At 44.3% G+C, this 14541-nt stretch overlaps 1 protein-coding gene across 9 annotated transcripts in view; it reads right to left on the reverse strand.

Moving 5' to 3' along the window:
* AGAP1 (ArfGAP with GTPase domain, ankyrin repeat and PH domain 1) overlaps positions 1–14541 on the reverse strand; it is a 555073-nt gene that overhangs the window by 84331 nt on the left and 456201 nt on the right. The gene's annotated exons all lie outside the window — the stretch shown is intronic.

A 14541-nucleotide genomic window follows, 5' to 3' on the forward strand; every position in this document is an offset into this window, starting at 1 on the left:
GGTACACCCACTATTACCAATGTCATTCGAGACAAAGGAAACCGGTCACGGTTTTCGAGTGTTTACTTTGGAAATGTTCAGTGGATATTTACCGAGTTCCTCGTATAACTGAGACATTCACAGAATTAAGCGTGTGCTTAATTATTTCAATAGCCTGAGCTCTGGCGTCTTGGCCCATGTTTAACAAGTTCCAGAAAGTCGTGGCCACAGAGGCTGCACTCCTCAGTGGAAAGTTACCTCTTTCTAAAGCATTTACATATAAATAGGCAGAATCTGGGCCGGGCACCTCTGTGCAAGGGAGGGGAGCTCTGGTGCAGAAAACCTCTTTCCTGCCTGCTCTCCGCCTTGCATTTTTCATACCCCAGTCTCCCATTACCATATGGATATATAAGCAGGAAGTGAACTTGCAGCCTGGTTTTCTATTAACCTATTGATGAAATAATCAATTTTAATGTGTAAAATGTCATGCCTTTTTCTTCCTCTTAAACAAATGGACTTTTTCTGGCTGATACCAAGGTCCTGAGACGTGCATTTGTCTCCTGGGGCATTGATTGCTCTAAGTCCACTTGTTTAGAAGCTTCTCAACGGGAAAATACAATCATATTATCATCAATAAAATCTCTGGTTATGTGCAATGCTGCTGCCTGGATTCACCGCTAAAGGAAACGAAGACACCGCACCACACGGACCCAGGAATTATCCAACCTGCTGCCGCGGGCTGGATGCCGAGCTCCACTGACCAGCACACGCATGGCCGTCACGCTGGCAGCACCCCGTGACCGCAGGCCTTTGGAATAGACGGTGATTCTTTTTTTTAAAAATAAACTTTATTGTTTAGAGAAGTTTTAGGTTCACAGCAAAATTGGATGCAAAATAGTGAGTTGCCATGTAGCTGCTGTCCACCCCCTACTCACCCCACACACAACCTCTCCCAATATCAACATCCCACACCAGAGTGGTACGTTTCTTAGAATAAATGAACCCACACTGACGCATCATTATTTCCCAACGTCCATAGTTTACATGAGGGTTCGCTGTTGGTGTTACACTTTCTATGGATTTGAACAAATGTATAGTGACGTGCATCCACCATTATAGCATCAGACAGAAAAGCTTCACTGCCCTAAAACTCTTCCGTGGTCTGGCAACCACTGATCTTTTCATTAGTTTTGCCTTTTCCAGAATGTCATATGGTTGGAATCATACAATAGGCAGCCTTTTCAGATTGGTTTCCTTCGCTTAGTCACATGCATTTAACTTTCCTCCGTGTCTTTTTAATGGCTTGATTGATAGCTCATTTCTTTTTTTTTGTTTTGTTTTGTGGTATGCGGGCCTCTCACTGCTGTGGCCTCTCCCGTTGCGGAGCACAGGCTCCGGACGCGCAGGCTCAGCCGCTCCGCGGCACGTGGGATCTTCCCGGACCGGGGCACGAACCTGTGTCCGCTGCATCGGCAGGCGGACTCTCAACCACTGCGCCACCGGGGAAGCCCGATAGCTCATTTCTTCTAGGTGCTGTATAATACTGCCCCAACTTGGAAGCAACGGAGACGTCCTTCAGTGAGTGAATGGATAAATAAACTGCGGTAATCTAGATGGTCATTCTTGAGGACGTCGTGCGGACTAGCTCAAATGACTAAATTTTCTGGATGATTTTTATTTTAATTAAAATATTTTGTTTTAAAAAATATTTCAGGAATATAGTTTCTTTCTTTTAAACAAAGATGAACTTACTTTGCTTTTCTCACTCATGTTATTTCTCATGAAACTATTACTTCAATACAAGAATCTCCCCTGGTTTTGGACAAAAAGGCAGCAGACTGTGGGCATTCCATCAGTGTTCTCCATTCTGCTGTTCTGCTGACTGGATAAACAAGAGTCTCTTCTGTGAGCAAGTTGCCACGATGCCTTATATAACTATTTAAATGGCACATGTCTCAGCATCTTGTCCGGTGTTTGAGAACATGCATAACCTCTCAATGGACACAGAACCCCACAGCACGTAATCCCAGATCTAGTGCAAAGCAACTGTCATCCCCAATGCAGATGGTGAGATGGGCCACTTCTCCTTGCAGCCTGCAAGTTAAATGGAACTTTCTGAACCCCAGTCTGGGTTGGCAGAAACGTCAGCAGACCCAGGAAAGGGAGCCTTCAGCAGGACAGTGTAGCATTCTCCCCATAATGGCGCCAAAACGTGAACCGTGAACTTGGGTTAAACACCAGGCTACTACGTGAATATCACAGCAAGAGGCGGCACACGGGACACACAGCTGATGGTTGAGAATTAAAAACAGAGGAGGAGGTGAAACTCGTCATTAGGTTGGTTGGAAGATATTTTCTGGGGATTAAAATTTTGCAAAAGGCAGGTGAAGACAGTACAGAGACTCATGATAAGAAAACACAAAGTTTACCGCCCTATAGTAACAGTGGTATTGTCACTTCCCCTTAAAATTAATAAAGAGCCCTCTTGCGTATGAACACTGAAGGTGTTAGTAAAACCGACTTTTTAAGGCGATCTTTGAATTACAAAGGGAGGAAAAAGAGAGGTGACTCTGGTACTAACAGTGACCAGTGTAGGAGCGTGCGCACTGGGGGATGTCACGTGACACTGTCCCCTCCTGAGCGCAGCCCTGAGGTCCACATTCTGCACTGATTCATTTTTGGGGGCAGTGCGCTACCAGATTGGCAGGTGGGTGGCTGTGACCCAGCTCACGCAGGTCCCAACTGCTGCCCGTCCTGAGTCGTACATCTAAAGAAGAAAAGCTGATATGAAGCTGAATTCACAGAACATTTCTCTAAGGTGTCTGGGAGTTATAAATGATGATTTTTGTGCTCGGATGACCGTATGAGGTATAGCAGCATACACTCAACTCCTCGAAATTACTAACAGACAGTCACCATCTTTTCAAAGGAAACAGAGAGAAAGGGAAAACGTGCAAATTACGGCTTTCTACCAAGAGTAGCTGGAATCATTTAGAGTTAACGACCCCCAATCATTACACACCGATTTATTTCTGGAAGCTACAGCTTTTCATACAAGTTCCTGTCATGATCATGAGGCATTTAAAATTTTATTTTAAAGGAAAAGTCATCCTGTTTCTCTAAAAACAGCAACAACAAAATTTTAACTACGGCGAATGAATGTCTGAGAACGAATCACACGGCAGAGCTCCAACATGAGAATCCTCTGACTAGCTCTTTACAAGTGGAATAAAAATATTCTGCAGTCTGTTGGCATGCTCAAACAGGCAGGGTTTTATCCTAAACTCTTCCTGCATCCTAGTACCAGGAGGCCACAGACTTGTATTAACGCCCCCTCTGGTCTCCTTCGGACAGCGCTCTCTGTTGATTAGATAAATATTCCTCAGAGAGCTGATTAAAAAATGATGCAGCCAGGAGCTGTGTGTCCGAGCCCTGTCAGCCATGTTGGACGCTCAAGCGCGCATGAATTACATCCCTGGTGTGCACCGAGCGGGGCTGGCGAAATGCACGCTGCGGCCCTCAGAATCAATTACGAGAACTAATCGGACCTTTCTACCTAGGCAGAAGAAGGGGCTGGCTTGACGAGGGTGTGCCACTCATTTCTAAGACTGTCTTGTCTCAGCACGAAACAAATAACCGTCTCCATTCCTTCCAGGGAGTGTAAACTTGTACCTCTTGGAGGAGCCACGTGATAACCTCGTTTGATAGCACTGTTCCCCGTCCACAACGGATGTGTATTTATTTATTTGTAGAGATGCCATCAGTATAAATGCCACATGTGCAGGGGGGACTGCATGGGCTCCCTGGAGCATTGCAGCCGGACCGTGGCACCAGGATGCTGGATAAAGGCAGTCCCCCAGGAACCTCTGCAGGCAGGGTCGGATTCTGCTGTGGTTTTGTGTCCCTTCCACTTTAGTGCGCCCGGTGTCCCGCGATCTTTTGTCGGTGCAATTTCATTGTGAGGTTAGAGATTGGAGATTTCTTTTGTGCCGGCCATCTGAACATTCACGTGCTCAACAAGACTGGGTAAATGTTCTGTTCTTTTATAAAAAGGCAGTGGGTTTTTTTTCTTTTTTTCCCATAAGATGCAACCCCGAAGATTCTTCCACTATGTGAACTCACTACTTTAGCTGTGAAGGGGCTTGACATAATGGTCGTTTCCTAGAGGCTACCACACAGAGAGGTAGTCATGTTGAAACGTCCATTAAAAGGGCCTTTGAGAGGATTAAACAAAACCTGAGGCCAAGCAAAATAGGACAAATGTGCAGGAAGCAAAATAACTTCATCCTTCCCCGTTTCCAGCAAGACGAGTGTTCTTTTCGTAATTTGAAGTCACGGGCCACAAGACAAAATACCAAACCAAACAGAACTCCGAAATAAGGAATCGACCCTTAATTAGACAATTTTAATTCCATTTCCAATAACTCATAACTGCTTTCTTAACAGCCAATACAATTTCTGTATCGGGGGCTTCTTTACAGCTCTTAGGATTTGAAAACCGCCGAGGGCTTCCATGTAGTGGGCTAATGTAGACGCGCGCAGAAAACACCATTAACCCCGGAAAACATGGAAAACAAAAACGAAACAAAAACTCCAGGATACACCATAAAACCAGAAGTTCCAATTAGGTGGAGCGTTAGTTTCCCTTTCGGCCTAGAAACACACTGAGCTGCAGAGCGAGGGTTCAAGGGTACCCAAAATTAATTGGGTATTTCAGTTTGACAACTGCGAGTATAACTTTCAATAGGGACTGAAATAAAAGTGACTTCACGTAGAATACCCCCATCTTAGCTTTGGCACATTCTCGGGTGGAGATGAGAAATACATCAGTACATGATGGAAACTTCTTTCCATGTCTTCAGGGAGTAGCTACTCATTTTGAGAAGGGGAGGCTTTTGCGGGGCGGGGCGGGGGGTGGCTTGTTAGGATGTTGAAATCGGGGTTCCCTGGCCTCTCGGCTTCACTCTCTTTTGGGATGTGATAAGGGTGTGAGAACAGAGGCCACTCGTGACTGTTGGGTCCCCAGCATCACGAGGAACACTGCTTTTTTTTTAGACCTGGTTTCTTGGCGAATAGGGTAACGTATACCCTAATCCTTCCGTAGTATAGGACTGGACACGTGGCATTCAAAACAGAAACAAAAAGTAAATCAAATTCTCACGTAAGCAAGAAGAGTGAGGTTCAAATCAGTTTGTTCAAGCTGGATGATGTGTGTGAAGGTCATCTTTTGTGAGATCCGTGAGCAACTGTGCTCACCCAGGCAAGCAGGGGCAGCGTCTGGGCGAGGTGGAGGGTCTCCCGACCTGTCCCCGTCTCGTGCCCCCTCTCCGAGGGCCGGCTGCTCTGAGAAGTGGTAGGCAGGCCCAAGGCTGCCAGTGCTGGGAGGGGAAGGCCGGCATGCGGGGACCACCTTAGGCTTTCTGAGACTGAAATGAGTGATAATGGGAAACATTCGTCTTTCCTTTTTTCCTCTTTCCTTCCTTTTTCTTTTTCTTCTTCTCAATCTCCTCCAATAGAATACATGGCAGGCCTTTTTCCGATTTTTTTTTTTTTTAAAACACAACATCTTTCTCAGCAATTCTAGAAAAAAGTTTTTTAATAAAACTTCAAATTGCACTATCACATTTCAAAGGCAATGAGCAGTGAGAGCACCTAATCAAAGGCAAAATGATTTAATGACTGTGGCTTGTGCTCCCTGGAAGGGCTGTAATTGAGGGGCTGTGATCACTGGACCACCAGCTTCAACAATGGCAGACATTGCATTTGATCTGCCATCTTTGTAGCTGACTTCCTACAACCACCAAGTGAAATGATACCCTTTGGGGTTATTCAGTCCATCATATTCCCTCTGTGGCCATCTGAATCTGAGAAGACTGGTGAAAATATCTTCTAGAAAATGTTTTTAACATTTTGCATTTAAAGAAGGACTTCACCGGAAATTCTCAATAGCATTCTGATTTGTGGCTTGAGAAATCCTGGAAGCCATAAGATCCTTGGTACTTACTGAGTCAATCAAGTACAAAGATCAGAGGAGGAAAACAAAAGAAGAATTCGAAACTTTTGATTCTCCTTGCTATTATGGAAATACATTCCTTTAAGCGCTAACAGATTTCTTCCCCCTAAAACTGCTTGACTATAACTTCACAACTTCTCAGCATGCTCCTTGGTTATTGTGAATGATTAAACAATGTCGTTATTATCCAAGGAGGGCCTGGAAAAGTACTGCAGTGCTGACACAACAAAATAACAAATGTGTCATTTCTTTCATTTAAAAATAATTTAAATACATTAACTTTATTCAGCTTCCAGCAAGAACACGTTAGGTTACTTGAATATTATTGCAGAAGCAAAATTAATTACATAGCAGTATATAATATTAAGAATAAACCAGGACTAATCTAACTACCCCTTCCATTTTCCTTTTAAAGTTCTTATCCATATACGTATGTAATTATCACACTTATAAGTATACCTCTGACAGACCTGTACTACTTTTGTATGTAAGGTGTTACAGTTACCAGAGTTTTCAAAACTATCCCTTTTAACAGTTGCATTGTGGAGTTAAAATATATCATAGTTGTAGCCAATCCTTACTGTTAAACATTTAGTGATTTCCAGTTTTATGCTATTAAAGATACTATAATCTGTTTCACTTAATATAGGTACAGATAATTACATACAGAAATATTTATATATATGTGTATATACATGCTAGAATACACACATGTATTTCTTCTCTTTGCTAAGTCTGCTGAGAAGACCAAGAAGAAATGACATCCCAGTAGCAACAAGCATACCTAGACCCCAGATCTTGGTTTCTTATACCATTCTCCAATAAACAGAACCAGGGGTCCTTTGGAGAAATGGCTAATTCTAGGACTGAGACAGGAAAAATGCAACATGCGCCTGAAGCATCTTGTAGTTCTAGAGAGTAAAGAAGTGCTAAGACAAACAGGTAAACAAAACCCACCTTGAAAGGGGTAAGGACAAAAGGGCACGGGAGCTAAGTGAAAGAGCCCCCGATGGCTGAAGCTGGAACAATTTGAGCATGAAGAAAAACAAAGTAGTACTGGATGATAACCTCAAGTATAAAAGAAATATCCAAGAGTCCATGCCGATATAAATGACTGAATAAATTAATAAATGGGGAGAAGAGGCCAAGCTTCCATGCAGAAAGAATTTCAAAGAGTTTACACAGGTGTCCCACCTAAAGCAGGCGGTGCATAACTCTCCACTGCTTAACTGAGGGCTGTGCAGAGAGACCTCCCCGTGGAGCAGAGAGTGTGGGAGTGGGGATGCGGAAGGGAGAAACCCACAGTGGAGGAAACTGACAAACACAGCGTCAAGCTAGGTGATCAAGGTCAACACTGATAGTTACGTCATGTTGATAGTGTGTACCCTCGATATGACGTGATGAAAAGGGCACTTTATCTCTGTGGTCTTCCTTCACCAAACCTGTAACTCCAGACTGATCCTGAGAAAAATATCAGACAGATCCCAACAGAGAGGCTACAACATGCCTGACCAGTGCTCCTCAAAACTGTCAAAGTCATCAAAGACAAGGGAAGCCTGAGAAAACGTCCCAGCCAAGGGCAGCCTAAGGAGATGTGAGGATTACACGTCACGACGCATCCAGGATGGGACAGAGAGAGGCATTAGGTAAAAACTAAGGAAATCTGAATAAACTACAGACTTTAGTTAACATTTATATATCAGTATTGGTTCATTAATTATACGAAATATCCCATACTAATAAAAGATGTAAATAGGGCAAATTGTACGTGTGTGTGTGTGTGTGTGTGTGTGTGTGGCATATCTGTACTATCTCCTCAAATTTTCTGTACCTCTTAACATTTTTCTAGAAAATAAAGTCTATTAAAAATACTACAATAAGTATCTTTGGGCAGGAATATGTTTTTGCCTCCCAATTATTTTAATTGTTTCCTTGGAATAAAATGGCAGGAGTAATATTACCAAATGAAGGGAATATTCTGTAACGTGGAATATATACGGAGAGAACCATCTCATCACAATATATCATTTATTCTGCTCACTAAATCCACTTTTACAAGATAAAGACAATTTAAAATCTTAGTGTGGCATCAATATTACCTGTCACATGTTCCATTGAAGTTCTTACTAACTTGAACGCCTACCCCAACTGGCAGTTGTGTGAAAAGATGTGCTATTTATGATTGTGAAGGTAGGCTTCAGAGTATGTTTGCTAACTAATATTCTTTAGAAGCAATAATATACCAATGCTGGTTCTTTGGGTTACTGTGCTGTCTCCTTGTATTTCACTTAGAATTGTTGACCTTTAAATTTTTTTTCCCCTTTAGTGGATTACAATGTATATTTAATAAAAATGTACCATGGTTGAACAAATTTCCAGCTAACTTCCAGGATTAGCTTTTAACAGTTAAAAAATGAGCTTTGATCCACTGAGAAAAAAGTGTTTGTGCTCATGTTGAATTTAGATCTCAGCTTCTAATCAGCACATAAAATCGTCTTTTAAATAAATGTGACAGGGTTTAATAAAATTAAAGAGGAGAGTCATGCTAAGCTGGCTTCCTGAGATTCATCTGTGGTGACTTACCTATTCCGGGAAGGTCTGAACTTAAGAACGGCCTTAAGACTTTTGTCAGGGGACAAAATTAGCATCTTTTAAACGGGGATGAACAGTGATAGTTATATACGAAAAACAAGTTTCTAATCACTAGTGCATCCAGAAAATACGGTCCAAAATACATATGTTTTACTAGGACACACGACATGAGGTGCTATTCTCATCAATGCCCATTTTGTATATAAAAACCCCAAATAAATTGCAAGAAAAAGAAATACTGGGCTTCCCTGGTGGCGCAGTGGTTGAGAGTCCGCCTGCCGATGCGGGGGACACGGGTTCGTGCCCCGGTCTGGGAAGATCCCACATGCCGCGGAGCGGCTGGGCCCGTGAGCCATGTTCGCTGAGCCTGTGCTCCGCAGCGGGAGAGGCCACAGCAGTGAGAGGCCCGCGTACCGCAAAAAAAAAAAAAAGAAAAAGAAATACTAAACTGACTATGTCACAGAAGTACTGAGCTCAAGGCCTGATGGTTTTAAGGTTTTCAACCATCACTTTCATGAATGGATAGGGAACATATAAATCTATACCATATATGCATTATTTAGGTTAAAAAACCCCCGTCTTGTTTAAACTTCTCTAAGTCTTTGGGGGAGACAGTGATGTCTTACAGAGCGGGCAGGACAGGTAAACTGCCAAGAAGAAAGCATCAGGACGACAATGTACCGCTCCCTTCAGGGAGGAGAACTGGCTGCAGGGCGTGGGTCTGGCCTCAGCGGGTTAATGACTGAATTTGATCAGTGTGGCGTCTACTGCTTGCTCCCAGAAGTGCCAGGTGTGAGGTACGACGAAGAACAGCTGGGCAGTGGGGTAGGAAAAGCTGGCGCTCAGGACTCTCGCCGCCCTAGCCGGCAGCAGCGCAGGGTGGCCGTGGGGGGAATGGGGCTCTGTGACGGGTCCCCTTGGCATCAGCTCCATCCCAGAGCTGCCATGAGGAGTAAAGCAGACAACACACCAGGAAGGGCAGGAAGTCTGTGGGCTCAGGACCACTCTACGTACACAGACGCAGGGACAGAAAGTCTCAGACCGCATGAAGGACACGAGTGAAGGCAACGCCGGCTGAACCGTAATTTGAATGATTTTCTAATGAACTTCTGCATTAGTTCTGTGGACACCCCCAACTCTCCTTCTTTCTTCAGTGAGCAAAGTAAAAGAAGTGCTGGAAATAGAGCAGGTGTCTTGAGGGTGTGCTTCAAATCCAGCCATTCTGCCCCTCCTACTCACACAGATTTCGTTCTTAGGAAGCACAGTCATTAAAAAAACAATCTGAGGGGGCTTCCCTGGTGGCGCAGTTGGTGAGAGTCCGCCTGCCAATGCAGGGGACACGGGTTCGTGCCCCGGTCCGGGAAGATCCCACATGCCGCGGAGGGGCTAGGCCCGTGAGCCATAGCCGCTGGGCCTGCGCGTCCGGAGCCTGTGCTCTGCAACGGGAGAGGCCACAGCAGTGAGAGGCCCACGTACCGCAAAAAAAAAACCAAAAAAACAATCTGAGGACATGCTGAACTCAAGGCAAGAAATAGTATAAATGGAATGAAATGTGTTAATGAAATAGCTTTCCTAACTTTTGGTAAAGTTCAATAATTTTATGAAGTCATGGCTCCTGTGGCATCTCCCTCCTTTTAATGTTTAAATGCCCCATCCAAGAGGTACAGAAGGATGCAATGAGCTCCATCCTCAAAGGCCAAGAACCTCCAACGAAGAGAAACAGATGAAGGGCTTTCTTACCAAAACAACTCTGTAACAACAGCTGATGACCCCGCCATAGGGGGTGGCGGTGACGCTATTTGTGAACATATTCTTTTCACATCTCTTTTGCCATAAAACTAGAATTTGAAGCAGTTTATGAAACATACAGTAGCTCTCTCTCACACACAGGAGGGTTGGAGAGAGGGATTTCAACAGAAGACACTACTAGAATTAAAAGACCAGAACCTTTCATTTGAATGGACTTAGAATTTTTCAGATATCAAGAAGACAGGTTTTTTTATTACATATCCTGGAGATGGCACTGGAGTAGCTGGAGCGGCTCAGAAGGTCGCAAAATGACATCTTCTTAAACAATAAACCAAACATTTTAGCAGGGATCAATATATAATCAACCACTAACCGTATAGTATCTGGACACAGGTGCTATGGGAATTGAAGGTGCAAGATACAGCCACAGCTCTCAAAAAAATGTACGACAGAGAAGAAAAAATACAGATGATGAATCTTAAGATAGTACGGAGATATTTCTGAAAGTTGCAGAAATACAGTTCAGAATGATTTCTGGAATCATACTATTTTATAAGTCCTTCATTAAGGGCACTATGCATGTTGCTATGTACACACACACACACACACACACACACACACATTCTCCACTGCTGGCCACGTAACGCTCTACTGGAATCATCAAATAAGGCCCCAGTGATATATAAATTCAGTGAGGTTTCTCTTCTGCTTTTAACTAGTGGTAGAACTATATTTTCTGATAAACTCAACTTGGGTGAAAAGGTAACAACAAATTGGCAGACATCAATCTCTCCCAGCGGTCCCCAAGTTTTTAAAAATATGCACTCCCTTCTGGACGACAATGATTCGGCAACATTCTAAAATGACTTTGCTTCCTGTCGATCACAACGTCAGTACACATACACTTCTGTCTATACAGAGGACACCCGGACTCAAGACCCTTGGCATCTCCAGAGGTCCTTCATCCGCAGGCTGGGAGCTATGGCTCCATCCTCTTTCCTCCCTCCAGATAAACTGGGTTTGATGACCAACAGAAAGTCCCAAAGGGGCAGCCTGAGAGTCGGCAGGCTTGGCTCTCCAGCTCATGCTTCCACCCCTGACTCAGGGGCACGCAGAAGCAACATCACCTCTCCAATCAAGACAGGTGGCATTTAAAGGGCAAAAAAATTTGAATAAAAGGCAGGGTGGGAGGTCAAAGAAAAATGCCCACCCAATGACTAGAAACCCATGTCAAAGTGTAACTTCAAAAATTAGAAGACATACACCAGACACTTTCCTTCTCTCCCTTCGTCGAGCTGCCATGACTGGCGAGTCTGGCAACCCTCCCGGGGAGAGCTGGGCATCAGAGGTGTCCTCACCTCCCGTGCAGATGCCGGGTGCCCGCTCAGCCAGCAGAAGCTCTGAGTGGTTAAATACGGATGAGTGAATGACAATGGCTGCTACTAATCGTTTACTGAGTAATGAAACTGACACAACTGATAAAAGGTTTCAATCTCGAGAAAAATGATTTATCGTTTTTCAGTTTACTGGCACTGCCATTTGTGTGACAAACGGTTGCAAAGCCCCCAGTTAATCTCCGCACACCTCCAGCCTGAAAAGGCAGCTCCAGCCTGCGCATTCAGGTAAATCAGGAACAGCTAATACCCCGGCTGCGCCGAGGCAGAGAGGGCTAAATACTGGTGTTTTATCAAGGCTGATCTCCGCATCAATTTGCACAATGGATTTTTTTTTTTTTTTTTTTTTTTGGCGATGGGTGAGGGAGAGAAGAGACAGAGAAAAGAAAGAGGTGCAACAAGAAAGAAAGATAAGGCACAGCTAGAGAGAGCACGGTCCTAACACGGAGAAATGGAATTGTCAGTAGGATCAAAGCATAAATGACTTCGGATCGTCTCTGGATGGCAGATAGATTTTCTCCATGGCGAAGGCTGATCTGCGGCATCAAAGCGCCCTATCGAGGTTGTTTGTCACCTGAGAGTGCAGGGCTGCTGTGCACAGAATGTTCCTTCCACCCATGAGGAACAGAGGATGTTTATTCTTTAGGTATATTTTTTTCTGTTTTCCTATGGGTGGGTTGCAGGTGGGGGGCAGTGTGGCTTTAAGGACATTAAAGATTTTATTTATGTACAACACTCAAAAAAACACACTTATTTCTATGGCGTTACACGTTGAGTCTTATTCTAATTTTGGTAAGAATCAAATCAATTCAACAGGCTCTTCCCCCGAGAAACTGACATAACAGGAAAACCAGAACAGCTTGGCGTTTTGAGCCCTCTGCTGCTGCTTGGTGCCTGCGTCATCAGACAGGGGGGTAAGTAATTAAATAAGATAATGCACAGTGTAATTAGTATAGAGTTGGCAGAGGATAAACAGTAAATGTTAGCTATGATGGTGATGATGATGATCTACTTCTCAACTTTCAAACCAGAAAGGAACAAGCCTCTACTATACTATTGTCATATCAATCGGTAAATTTAAGATGTACATAAGCGCAAGCACGACGGGATTTCAGTTACAGGAACAGAAATGAATGTGAGGTCCATCTTATAAATTACATCATCTCTATCGGCTAGTCTACAGCGTGAAGAAGTTGGGAAAGACTTCTAAATGTAACCAGGAATTTCAGGAATGCATAGAAACACAGGCAGGGAAAAAATGCTAAATGCAGCGGATTTCAAAGATAGGCATTCTCTAAGATAACCGTGTTTGCTGAGATGAGAACATGAAACGACACGGTTATTAATTAGGACACATGTGGAAAGTGTGTTACAGGACTTCAGGTGACAGATAAAGGGTACTTTAACCCAAGCACCGAGCCCTGGAGGAATTAGAGGCTGTGGATCACCGTCTAGATGGAGGCGCTGGGGAAGGTGTCTGCACTAGAAGCAACGCCTCGAGGGAGCCATCGTAACCTTCCTTCCGAGGCTGAATAAGCTAAAGGAGGGGCGGTTCTTTTCCTTTCTTTAAATGGAGGGCTTCTCAGAGCCCTCGAGTTGCTAACGTGCATCTGAAACTCCAAGACGGAGCCAGACTAAACAACACTCTGCAAACTTCTGTCTTTCAGAGCATCTCGCTGGATTCATGTTCGATAACACAAACTTTTGGAAAACACTGGTTTATATCACATAAAACCATCCTCATCCAAAAGAAGCACTTTGGAAGCCAATCAGTACCTCCAGGCGGGCCCTTCGAGGCACTCTTCTTTTTCTACCTGGGGGACCAGCATCCACGAGGTACACACCACGGGCGGGCAAGGTGCTGGGCTTTTCGGGGACACGAGCACATAGGAGGGTGTGTCTCCTGCCTTCTCGGGCTTTCCGTCTAGTGGAACGGGTAAGACTAGCCCATGTGAAATGTTTCAAACCAAACATGTCGCGGACACAATACAAGGCTGCCCTGTGGCAGAAAGTAATTGTCAACCGAACTGCGTAGAGCGACATGAGTTGAGGAAAAGATCATTGTGCCCCCTGCCCTCCCCCCTCCCCCTCCCCCACCAAGGTTCAGCCTTTTTAGCTGTACAACTGTGAACCGTGGGCATTTTATACATCTTGCTGTCAGTGCTGAGGGAAAAAAACTCCACGTAGGAACTAGAGTGTCTAAGATGCAGAGTCTTTGGTAAAGTTTCATTTTCAGGCCATACACATGAAAATCCATGTCTTAGAATTAGGAAGTTTTTCTTCACCTTCAACGGTAACTTTTGCCACTACTTTACCAGGGACCTTCCATGACCTTGTCATGATGGTGGTCATGACAGTGCAGACATTTCTAGGTTTGCCTCTGTGGCCGGACAGGCTCCCCAGCCCTGGACGAACTAGAGGCAGACGGAGCATGGTTCACCCTGGAGATCTACCAGAAGGAGCTGGAAGAGCCCAATGAGCGGGACCCACTTCTGCATGGCAACAGCTCTTACCCACCCCAGTGCGCACTCTCCCTGGTGCCCACCTGTGCTCACGGACCCACAGGTGGGTAGGACATTAGCGGGCGGGGTACTCTGGGTGAGTAGAACGATCAGCTTAAAAATTTCATCCATTTCATCCATATGGATGAAATGCAATGGATGAAATGCTACTTAATGCAATAACCTCTAGGGGTTACTGTCTACAACCTTTGAAAGAAAGACAAGTATCATATGCTATCGCCTATATGTGGAATCCAAAAAAATGGCGCAAATGAACCTATTTACAAAACAGAAATAGAGTCACAGATGTAGA

The sequence above is a fragment of the Lagenorhynchus albirostris genome, chromosome 6 (assembly GCF_949774975.1).
Source record: "Lagenorhynchus albirostris chromosome 6, mLagAlb1.1, whole genome shotgun sequence".
In the NCBI taxonomy this organism is placed as follows: domain Eukaryota; kingdom Metazoa; phylum Chordata; class Mammalia; order Artiodactyla; family Delphinidae; genus Lagenorhynchus; species Lagenorhynchus albirostris.